Below are 11,918 nucleotides of genomic sequence, written 5' to 3'. Positions count from 1 at the left end.
ACCCTATCACCATGACAATCCTATTACCATTTCAACTCTACTCTTTTATGTGTGCAGGTGCTACAGTTGAATAAGTTCTCGTATCATTGCTTTTTGTGTACAGATCACCACAACAACACTCAGAAAACCCTACAGTCCATTTCAAAACTATAGACGCGTAGGGTTTTTGAAATATTTCAAATTTGGCTGGAACGTTTTGAGATTAGTTTTCGGAATATTGCTCAGGTCCGCTCCACAATTACTCTCATAGAGTTTCTAAACGATTGGATAACAGATGCCCTATTTGGAAAAAATTATGCACAAGGTGATCACAGATTTTATGTGGTATAGATGCTGGCATAACGGTTTTTGCCTAGGTACGCGTCTATAGTTTTGAAATGGACTGTAATAAGCATCTTACATGTATGTGTGTACAGGTGCTACATGTATATACCCTATTAGCAAATCTTGTTGTTATGTGTACAGATCCTATCGTTATGCTAACCCAATCACCATCGCAACCCCCATCATATCAACTCTTTGATGACAACCGTAATAACTCAATCACCATCACAACCCATACGTGTCTACAGGTACTGTAGAGTTGTTGAAAAAATCCTCCCCCGATTTACCTAACAGCAAGACTTAGTAAACTATTTTACTTACCTTGCACGAATTTATACAACAATTCAATTGGGGGGAGGGTCATTCTCATCACCAGGTAAGATGCACATGTGCATTCATACTCAGCTGTATGGCGATAGTGTTGCAGCTGCAAACGATGAAAAATTACCAAAAAAATAAATATATCTATTAGATGGACTCAGACTACGAGCAAGAATTGTGTACGATCGTAATCGGGTAGACATGCAATGGCCGGCGATCACGTACCTCGTACGAAGCAATGGCGCAAGGAGATGAAGAGGGATGTCCATCTCTTGTCCGACTAAACGACTAGGCTAAAATAATTCCAGGACTACATGAAAGAAAGGAACACTGTCACTACGAAATGATCTGAGGAATTGAAGATCGCTTCAATATACGTGCACACCACTTACTTCGACGAGTTTGAAATTTTCAAGTTCGTACGCATCAAACCACAAAGCCAGTCAAAACGGGAGTCTAGTGCAGGATACACATCAAAAGCGCGCCCGAACCCTCGCGTATGCGGGATCAAAAGGTTACATACTGTCTGCATCAACGGGAGAGAAGCAAAATGTCCATAGTTTCCCACTCCTCGCGATGCTCAGAGTACGAACAGCGTACTCAGATCAGGCGCAAGTTTCTGGAATCAACTAGAACCGACGGCAAGTTTGAACGCGACGCGGGGTCTATGACCATCGTCTTTAGCGGTTTTCAATTCTATGAATGGCGCACGTTTCAAAGACATGTAGTTACTGTTACTAGCACTCACGTCACCGCTTTACATCCTTTTTGAGTGGTGGCCACCATGATCATCATCTTTATCGCGCGAGTTTCAACAATCTACTATGTGAATCCCACACGTTTCAAAGAGATGTTCACCATGTGGTATTCACGGTACTGCCCAATTTACCCGCTCCACACCCTGAGTAGCAGACTCCATGATCATCGCGCAGAGTTGTAATGTTGAACTGCGCGCCGCACCCGTCAACCAACGAACAACTGGGTGGGGATAAAAGTGATTGGATCCACCTTGATCAGCCCCATTCAACAAACCAGCAAGCTGCAAGATGTTGTTCAGCTGCTCCGTCTGCTCCAAAACGGCGACTGGCCTCCAGCCGTTCGCCGATCACTTGATGTCCAAGGGACATCGAAAGAAGCTGGAGGCCGGTCTTCAGCCTCAGTTCCTATGCAGCTGGTAAGTGATCTGTCGTGCAATTCTCTTTATTTGAAATACCAGAGATCTTATACATGTTGTTTTTATCTGTTTCCTACATGCAGTGACAATCAATGGAGAACCATGGCGGAGACAAAGGAACAGCTCAAGACGAAGGAGCATGTTGAGAACTACCTTCAAAAGCTTCAGCACTATTATGGGGAGCTCCCCACGGAGTCCATTATCATCACGATAAAAGCAAATGCAACATTATCATCAATTTAATTAAACAGGTTTAAAACCAACATATCTGTGTTAAATGTTTGTCTGGACGGGGGTCGAGTACTCATTCGATTGCATGTTCCGAGTCGATGGTTTGGCACGTTGAAGCTCGATGTGATTGACGTAGTGGGTAGCTGCAAGTTCGTTGAACAGAGCGGAGGCAAACGTATGGCAGTTGTTTGTTGTCACGTTGTAAATGCCCTTGACGAGACTAGAGTCGTAGAGGAAATCTATCATATCCTGCAGATTTACATGTGATTGGTCAGCAATAATCTCCTCTATCGAAGTTTTTCGATTGGTACTTCGATAGGAAGATGTCACGCTTGAACGAGTCTTGCCTCTGCATATGCTAACACCGTCGGTGTTTTTTCCGCCGACCACCACCAGTTTCTCGTTTGAAAGACGACGAAAGCGTGGAAAGCAATCAAATCTGTCGGTTGAAGGTACCACATGGGAGTTTTGTAAATGCCCGCCCAGATGATGGTCTCTTCACCTACCAGGGGCTTGAGATAGGTTTTGATATCGGCGCATTCGATTCTCCACGCATCTTGTCCGATTTTATTCACGTTCGGGTGGAAGTACACGACTTTATCGTAGTTAGCACCTTCAAATTTATGCACGAGCTCCAAAAGTCCGCACGAGATGTTGGTGCACGAGGCAGACATGATGACGAGAGCATGAAAATTGCATGCAACCCTGTTGACAAATGGAGCATAATGATGCATGACGAAAGCAAGCAGAGTCTTTTTATACCGACTCCTACGACCAATGAACACTCGCCGGCTTTGCATTATAGACGGATGCAGACGGTGCATCGACACCATTTCCAGAACATCGTGGACCTGTGTGATCAATTTGACGCGCTCATCAATTACGTTCGACAGCCAAAGGGCTTATCGGCACGTGATGATGGCTGCAATCACGTGACCGAGGCAGTGATAGATGGACACTACGTGTGCACGTCGTGTGCGCACGTGATCGATCAGCACGTCTACGCACCGGAGCATGATTTTCAAAACAAAGCGATGCATGCCAGAAAAAAGATGCTATCAATCTCGACAGCGCCTCCTAGGCGTAGACAGACATCTGATTAGTTTTCTGAAGAAAACAAACATTGGTGACTTTCTCTAAGCTCACTTCAACCTTCATCCCCTGCAAGAAACGTTAAATTCCCTGAAGAAATCCTGTTTGTACAAAAGTCTCAACTATGCTATTGCACTATCATGCCTCCTGTTCGATTGCAATAATATCGTTCAGAAGCGTTTACGCACCTTCCTTCCACGCAGCATGGTGATTATTCTGTAATCTTGCTTCGTTAACCGCCATATCGTGAACGACTGCGAGAGAGATCAGCGAACTGGACGACTCGATGCTGGTGCTTTCTGCACCAGTTTCTGGATGAGTTCACTGAAATTCTGCGAAGGAAACAGCGACTGCGGCGATTTCAATCCGCCAGGAGGCACTCGAGAACGATTGCCCAGGAGTTCCTGGTACTCCGTGACAATTCTCCATCTCATTGTGGTGTTGATTGCAGCACCAGGCATTCTCTGTGTTGCGCAAGAAGCAACAGGAGTTCTCTGACGACAAACTTTGGACGCGAAATGCGCGAGTCGACTAGGATTTTGAGGTGTACCAACTCATCGATGACGTCATAGCGATTTAACCCTAATTATTTTCCGATTTACGGTAAATTTGTTCGATTTAACCTAAAATCGGAGCGGTTTACATATGACGCCATCTATGACGAAATGTGATTCAGCCCTAAACTGGTGTGTTTAACCCTAAAAATCGGGTCATATTAACCCTAATAATCCCGGTAACCCTAACCGTATCACCATGGCGATAGCCCTAACCCTATCACCATGACCAAGAGTACATGAAAACCAGAGTGTGCAGCTCGGATGGGTTGCTGTCACGGCGAAATTCCGTGATTACATCATTTTAGCGATGAGTGCGTACAAGCAGGATTCAAGCAGGTCTCTTTCTGCACAACTGCAGCTCAGTTGTACGCACTACGCCATTTCCCGAATCAGATCTGCAGACTTCTGCACCAAATTTGATGTAATCACGGAATTTCGCCGTGACAGACACCCATAGCAGAGTAGACCCCAAGCTGCACACTCTGGTTTTCATGTACTCTTGCCATGACGATAACCCTAACCCTAGGGCTATCACCATGGCGATAACCCTAATACTGTAGAACGGGTAATTTTAGCGTTCTCCCATTGCCGGCTGGTTTAGCGATTTGCAGCGATTTTACTCACGGATCACCAGTGCACTACTAAAGTCTCAACGGATTAGCGACTTGAAACTTTAGCAAAAATGAGCCGATCGCTAAATTCGCTAGGCTTTTTTACGTCTACAGTATTTCTGATGATGATGATAACCCCAAGTTAACCCTAACACCATGACGATAACCCTAACCCTAGGGCTATCACCATGGCGATAACCCTAATATTTCTGATTACCCTAACCCTAACACCATGACCATAACCCTAATATTCCTGATAACCCTATCACCATGACGATAGCCCTAAATTTTACTGGTGGTGATAACCTTATCACCTAGGGAGGGCCCAAATATGCTTGCGCATATTTTCGCATATTTTGGTCCTTTTGACACAAGGTCGCATAAAGTAGCAAATCTAGCATATCGTACCAAGTGTAGCATATTTTGCTACAAGGAGCAAATAATTCGCATAATTATAAGGCAGATTGCGGAAATGGACAAGGAAACTTACCACGGCACGCTCGGTCAGGGAACACTTCCAAACTTAGCCCGGAAGGAAAATGCTCATCCAAACACGGGGCGAAAATTTTGACCCGAGAAGAGAGTGTCGCATAAAGTAACAAATCTAGCATAATTGTACCAAATGTAGCATATTTTGCTACAAGGAGCAAATAATTCGCATAATTAGAGAGGTTCCGCACTACGTAAAGTTGAGCAACTTTACGTTAGTGGGCGGGAAAAACCCGTGAATTCGCGAGTTTACACTCCACTTACGGAAAGTTGTCTACGGAGAGTACGTAGATAGGGCTCTGATAACGTAGCTGGTCCGTAAGTGGATTGGGGTACAAATTTATGACTCTCTCCCCAGGTCGATCTGGTCGTACACTACAGCGTTCGGAGTTGCCAAGGGCTGCTACGTGATTTGAAAACTCCATATGGCGGAACCCAGATGCGCATGCAGTTTCCGTACGACTTTCCGTAGATGGACTACGTTTTTTACTAACGTAATTACGTTATGCGGAACCTCTCTATTATCACTGATATCAGTTCATATTTCTAGCATATTTCGAGCATATTTTTCTGCATTTGTGTGATTTCGAAGCATATTTTGAAGCAAGTGGCCAATATGCGAAAAGCATAATATGTGAAATGTTTGAGCATATTTGGGCCCTCCCTACTATCACCATGACGATAGCCCTAAATTTTACTGGTGGTGATAACCTTATCACCATGACGATAACCCTAATATTTCTGGTGAGGATAAACATAACACCATGACGATAACCCCTAATTTTAATTTTTCTGCAGACAATAACCCTAGTAGCCCTCGTAACCCTATCACCATGACAATCCTATTACCATGCCAACTCTACTCTTTTATGTGTGCAGGTGCTACAGTTGAAGAAGTTCTCGTACCATTGCTTTTTGTGTACAGATCACCACAACAACACTCAGCAAACCCAACAGTCCATTTCAAAACTATAGACGCATAGGGTTTTTGAAATATTTCAAATTTGGCTGGAACGTTTTGAGAATAGTTTTCGGAATATTGCTCAGGTCCGCTCCACAATTACTCTCATGTAGTTTCTAAATGATCGGATAACAAACGCCCAATTTGGAAAAAATTATGCACAAAGTGATCACAGATTTTATGTGGTATACATGTAGATGCTGGCATAACGGTTTGGCTAGGTACGCGTCTATAGTTTTGAAATGGACTGTAATAAGCATCTTACATGTATGTGTGTACAGGTCCTACATGTATATACCCTATTAGCAAATCTTGTTGTTATGTGTACAGATCCTATCGTTATGCTCGCCCAATCACCATCGCAACCACCATCATATCAACTCTTTGATGACACCCGTAATAACTCAATCACCATCACAACCCATACGTGTCTACAGGTACTGTAGAGTTGTCGAAAAAAAATCCTCCCCCCGATTTACCTAACAGCAAGACTTAGTAAACTATTTTACTTACCTTGCACGAATTTATACAACAATTCAATCGGGGGGAGGGTCATGCTCATCGCCAGGTAAGATGCACATGTGCATTCACACGCAGCTGTATGACGATAGTGTTGCAGCTGCAAACGATGAAAAATTACCAAACAAATAAATATATCTATTATAGTCCATTTCAAAAAGATTAGCAATCAGGTTTTGGTCTTAAAAAGTATGAAGATAAGAGAAATTTGGACAACAAAGTACATAGAATGGCTTGTTAGGACACGGCAAATTGTTCTGTGAAGGTTTCGGAACAATTGGACCAGCCGTTAAGGAGTTAGAAATTCGGCCAGGTTTCGGGCCTTTTCCCATGGTTTACAATTTGCCCTGGATGTCAGTATCGATTTTTTATCAAAACCCACGATTTATCCTCTCCTTTTTGGCCTTGTGGTTATGAATGCTGTCTGCTGACCATGAAGTTGTGAGTTCAAATCCAATCTATCTTGAAGTCAAACTTTTTTTCATTGTTTTGGTGATCACGCTGGTACAAAAAGTACAAGCCAAAGAAGGTGGCTGCGCCAAACGACTTGTTGTTGGAGCTCGCGTTTTCTGCCGAACTAATTACTTGCTGACACTTGACTGGTTCACGCCATGTGAACACACCTACAACACTGAAACGGTGTGCGTGAACACGGAAGTCATTGCGCTGTAGCTACGTGTTGTTGAATACAACGGCACATCGATCGATCGATTTCTCTTTGAGAATTATTTTAGTATTTCAAGATCGCCAATTTATTTGAATTTAGGAGTCAACGCCGTCTTCTATCAGCTTTCACAGGCGTCTGCTTTTCTCAAAATGTCGTCGAAGTCACACGGATAGCTTTGCCAAGTCATGGCCTTGGGAATGAGTCTGTGTCGATGTCGTTTTCGTCACATCGTGAGAGTAAATTGCATCGCAGCTCAAAGAAATTGGGCACGAAACCCATCCCGCTCGTCAACATTCACCACACTTTCGACATGTCCACTCCATATCGATACGAGGAAGAACTCGTTTGTTGTAAACCAGACGTACATGTACCGACGTGAGTGAGTTGTCTATTTTTTATGCTTTCGCGCGGATTATTTCTTCGAGTTCACAGTGAGTTTTTCCAGTCAGCTCTCGAGCGCGCATACGGTAAGACGGCAAACTCCCCGGGCGATCGCCAGGATTGCTAATCTTTTTGAAACTGACTGTAGATGGACTCAGACTACGAGCAAGAATTGTGTACGATCGTAATCGGGTAGACGGTAATCATGCAGTTTAGGGTCCCAAATTATTTCGCACTTTCCCAGTGTTCAGTGTACTGTCACACGCGTTTTCAGTGTACTTTCACTATGCTTCTTCTTTTCTGGTGTGAAAGTTTTGTTTCCTTTGTCAAAGTTTTGTTTCCTGTGGATTCTGCCTGGCTCACGCATCATCTCTGACGCCTGGGCCGCATACGCGCAGATCAGGAACATCGACGGTGGCGTATACCAGCACGATGTCGTCGTCCACGACAACTTTGTTGATCCGGACGACCGAACGATCCACACCAACAACGTGGAAAACATCTGGATGCGGGCCAAGCGCCAGCTGAAGCGCAACTTCGGCACCTCGCGAGAGTTGTTCCCGACGTACCTCTGCGAGTTCGTGTGGAGACAGAGAGTTCGCGCGGAAGACAACACGTTCGGCTCCCTGCTCCGCAGTGTTCACCAGCAGTACCCAGTCTGATCTGTCCTCGGTTTTCATGAAAATAAAGTTCATGATGTGAAAGTACACTGAAAACGCGTGTGACAGCACACTGAACACTGGGAAAGTGCGAAATAATTTGGGACCCTAAACTGCATGATTACCGGGTAGACATGCAATGGCCGACGATCACATACCTCGTACGAAGCAATGGCGCAAGGAGATGAAGAGGGATGTCCATCTCTTGTCCGACTAAACGACTAGGCTAAAATAATTCCAGGACTACATGAAAGAAAGGAACACTGTCACTACGAAATGATTTGAGGAATTGAAGATCGCTTAAATATACGTGCACACCAATTCACGGCTCCGATGAGTTTGAAATTTTGCATCAAACCACAAAGTGTAGTCATATGGGATCTGGCTGGACTGGAGACTACTCTACTATAATACTATACTATACTACTGTACTTTATAACACTCTATCTCAGACTGCACGGAATTATGGGTTGTTATGATAGTTATATTGTCGGACTCAGAGAAGCACAAAGAGGACTGGGATAATTACAAGGAGAAGACTCGGAGAACAACAAGGAGAACCACAATAAAGGCACAAGGAGAAGCACTGGGAGAACAACACTGCGCAAGCGCAGCCTTCCGGGTATAGAGCAGGGAGTCGTAAAAAAAAAAGTATTTTACGACTCCCTATATATGGCCTACTAAAGAGGGAAAGAGGTGCATGCAGTAGGAAATAGGGTGAGCGGGAAAAGGGGTGCCGGCCCGCAGTTAGTGAGACAGGGTGAGCGGGAAAAGGGGTGCATGCAGTGCAGTGCATGCAAGGGAGGCAAAAGGGTCAGCAGGGCAAAGGTCAGCCGGGAGTGCATGAATGGGTATGCCTACAGGGATGTGCAGATGTGGTGCTGTTGTGGTGCTATGCAGGGAGTATTATAGCATTATCCCATGGTACGGTACTATAGGCCTGTTTCAGCAAATCAGGAGCCTTGCTGACCGGGAAATAATAGCCAATACAATCCCGCGCGAGATGATATTCATTATTAACTGGGTTCACTTTTACCGTACCTACTACGGTGCACCCTGCATTGGCATGCCCCCACCCCCTCTCGATTCGATGCAATGCATCTTGCCACTGGAGCCTTTCGATCAGAACCCAGCGACAAAATGCACTACACAGAACCGTGAGAGGGTGGGAGCATGCCAATGCACAGTGCACCGTCGGTACAGTAAAAGTGAACGGAGAGAACTTACCTCCGCGACTACGTCCAAATCCAGATTCCACACAAACACCCTGACCCTGCGCCCCTAGCCACGGAGGCCCTGATACAAGGTGTTCCCCCTCCTCAGCCTCATCCGGTCAGGTTCTCTGGTCTCAATCGTGACTTGGTGAGAAAGGCGGTACTCAACACTCATGGCGCAGCCGGCCCGTCAGGTGTAGACGCTGAGGCATGGAGGTGGATGTGCACAATGTTCTCCGATGCGTCTGACTCGCTATGCGATGCGCTGGCAAGCTCTGCTCGACGTGTGGCGACCGAATTTGTCGACCCCCGATCGCTGGAAGCGTACCTGGCATCCTGACTCATCCCCCTCAACAAGAACCCGGGGGTTAGACCCATTGGGATTGGCGAGGTGATGCGGAGAGTGGTGGGCAAGGCCATCCTGTACGTAATTGGTCAGGATATTCAAGAGGCAGCTGGCACCCTTCAACTCTGTGCAGGCCAGGACAAAGCAAATCACTCCAAATTTTCTCCACACACAGATGAAAGGGTAGTGATTGCAACAGCAGAAAATTATATTGTCATGCTTTGCGAGATCCTTGGAAAATGTAAATCAGAATGTACACTTTCTGTCGATATGACGGGCTACAAATTTTCTTAAAAAAATGTCCAGGAAAAGACTATTTGATGGGTCCAAATTTGTTGGATCCAAACCATCTAGGTCTGGGGAAGGGCACCTGGGTCAGCAGAAGTCCATCCAAAGGAACAAAGGACGCACAATACACCTTATAAAACAACATATATAATACGCGACCGTGTTGCAACATTTGAGAGAGGGCAAAGATTGTTCCAGTTAAAGTGTTGCTCTTGAAAACACCCAGGTGCCCTAGGCCTGGGCATCACCTTTCCAAAAATGTATACTTTGGGGGGTGTCCAGACACTTTATCCAAGAGAAAACTTCAGAAAACACACTCGCAGTAGGCTAAAAACAGTGAAAAAAGGGGTCCAAAACAGACAAAAATGCAGGCATAAGCTGTAATGTCAGCAACAAAACCTCACCAAACCAAGCTAAAATCCACCAGCCTCATATGTGACACCTTCTTGCTCTGTTCTTTGCTCTTCCCAGCCCTTTTTCTTTCTTCTCCTCTTCTTCTTGTGCTTTTTTGCAATGCTGAACTGGCCACTTCGGCATGTGCAATGCGGTCCGTATCCTCCTTCTTCAGTGCCTTGATGGTGTTATGGCCAACAGAACACGACATTTCTGTCAAGAACTTGACAAAGGCTCATGGCACCATCATTGAAAGTGCATGTAGCAAGATTTGCAGCGAGCTCCACCACACAGCGACCTGCATTGACTTCCTTCGGGCACATGCGCCACACGACACCATTGAATGCTTCTTTGGCATTTTGTGTGGCACCAAGCAAGCACCGTTTCAGAAGTGCCTGGTCTGCCAGTCTTTGGTAAACAGGCACCAGCAACTTGTAGATGGCCTCTGGCTTCGGGATTTTCTGCTAACAGCTGCTGGGCAGCGTAGTTGCGGCTTTTCTCGCCAACCGTGTGTGCAGCCTCAATTGCAGCTTGTTGGTGTTTCTGGAAGTTCGTCTTGTTGACAGGCTTGGGGAGGTCCATAATGGCACAGAATTTCTGGAGACCAGAGTGTCCTCGGCCAATGGGCCTGGCAGCTAAAACGGAGCATCGGTTGACGTCAAAAAATCTTGTTCTTATGGACGATGAAAACTTGACATTAGCACCAGGACATGATTCTGATGAACAGGATATGACCATGTGTGATCCTAAGCCTTGCTGTCTCTCCTTTTCCAAAATGATACCGCCAACTTTACAAACTGCACACACATTTCAGCAGAATCTCCTGCAGCTGCTCCAAGTCGAAAATACGTTTCCCGCACCAGTATGGGGCTCATCAGCCTCGAAACAATCACTGTCATCACTGCTGTCACTCGTGTCTGGGTTCGAGGTCAGTGAGGTATCAGACTCCGTTCCAACATCGCCATCGCTGTCTGATGTCTCCTGCTCCCACCAGGGTTTGCAGCCGACGAGCTTTGCAAATGAAGAGCTACGTCCAATATCTTCTGGCTCCGCTTCCACAGGAACAGGGTTAGGATCGGGAGCTGTTTCAGGCTTCTTTCCATAATATTTCTTCTTTTTGGCAACGTAGTATCTACCTTTCCATTTTTTTGCTTCCCATCTTCAAGCTCAGCACAGCGAGTGCAGAATAGTTGCTGTTTGTGATGCAAAAAGCGCAAGGGAACCCAGTTTTTACGCTGGGTCACCATTTTGTGCAGTCATGGTAACGAATATTTGAATTTTTGCCACGTGGCATGAGTACTCATTTTTGCTCTTCTGACAGCTAGCATGGTCACGCTGCAGTGCGTACATCGTACATACCCACGCACTTCACTGGCCTGTAACTCTGCAAAGACTGTGCCGATTCGCCTCAAATTTTGGATTCCACAGGTTCAGGGCCTTGTGCGTCCACTGAAAGAGTCAAAAAAGCCGATTTCTAAACTTCGATTTTTGACCCTACAAAGGAGTACTAGTACCAGATGCCACGAATGCGTTTAACACGCTGAACAGGGAAGCATGCCTGCGCAAGTAGGAAGGGAGCGTCTCAGCTTTCTCGGACCAAGACCATTCGACTCAGCACCCCGAAGACTACAACTGGTGAAATTTTAATTTTTGCCTTAACTTTCCCTTTAAGAGTAACTCTCCACCACTGT

The 11,918-nt window shown here is 45.5% G+C and overlaps 1 long non-coding RNA gene across 1 annotated transcript; it reads right to left on the bottom strand.

Moving 5' to 3' along the window:
* Positions 1 to 200: 200 nt before the first annotated feature.
* On the bottom strand, positions 201 to 8,615 carry LOC135820681 (uncharacterized). Its single transcript, XR_010554180.1, has 3 exons — positions 8,145 to 8,615; positions 6,274 to 6,379; positions 201 to 751 (listed from the first exon to the last, which is right to left on the bottom strand). It is a non-coding gene; the product is annotated as an uncharacterized LOC135820681 (long non-coding RNA).
* Positions 8,616 to 11,918: the final 3,303 nt, after the last annotated feature.

This window comes from Sycon ciliatum, chromosome 7 (assembly GCF_964019385.1).
Source record: "Sycon ciliatum chromosome 7, ocSycCili1.1, whole genome shotgun sequence".
Classification (NCBI taxonomy): domain Eukaryota; kingdom Metazoa; phylum Porifera; class Calcarea; order Leucosolenida; family Sycettidae; genus Sycon; species Sycon ciliatum.
The sequence above is the reverse complement of the archived record's forward strand: the minus strand, read 5'-3'. Positions and strand labels throughout refer to the sequence as shown.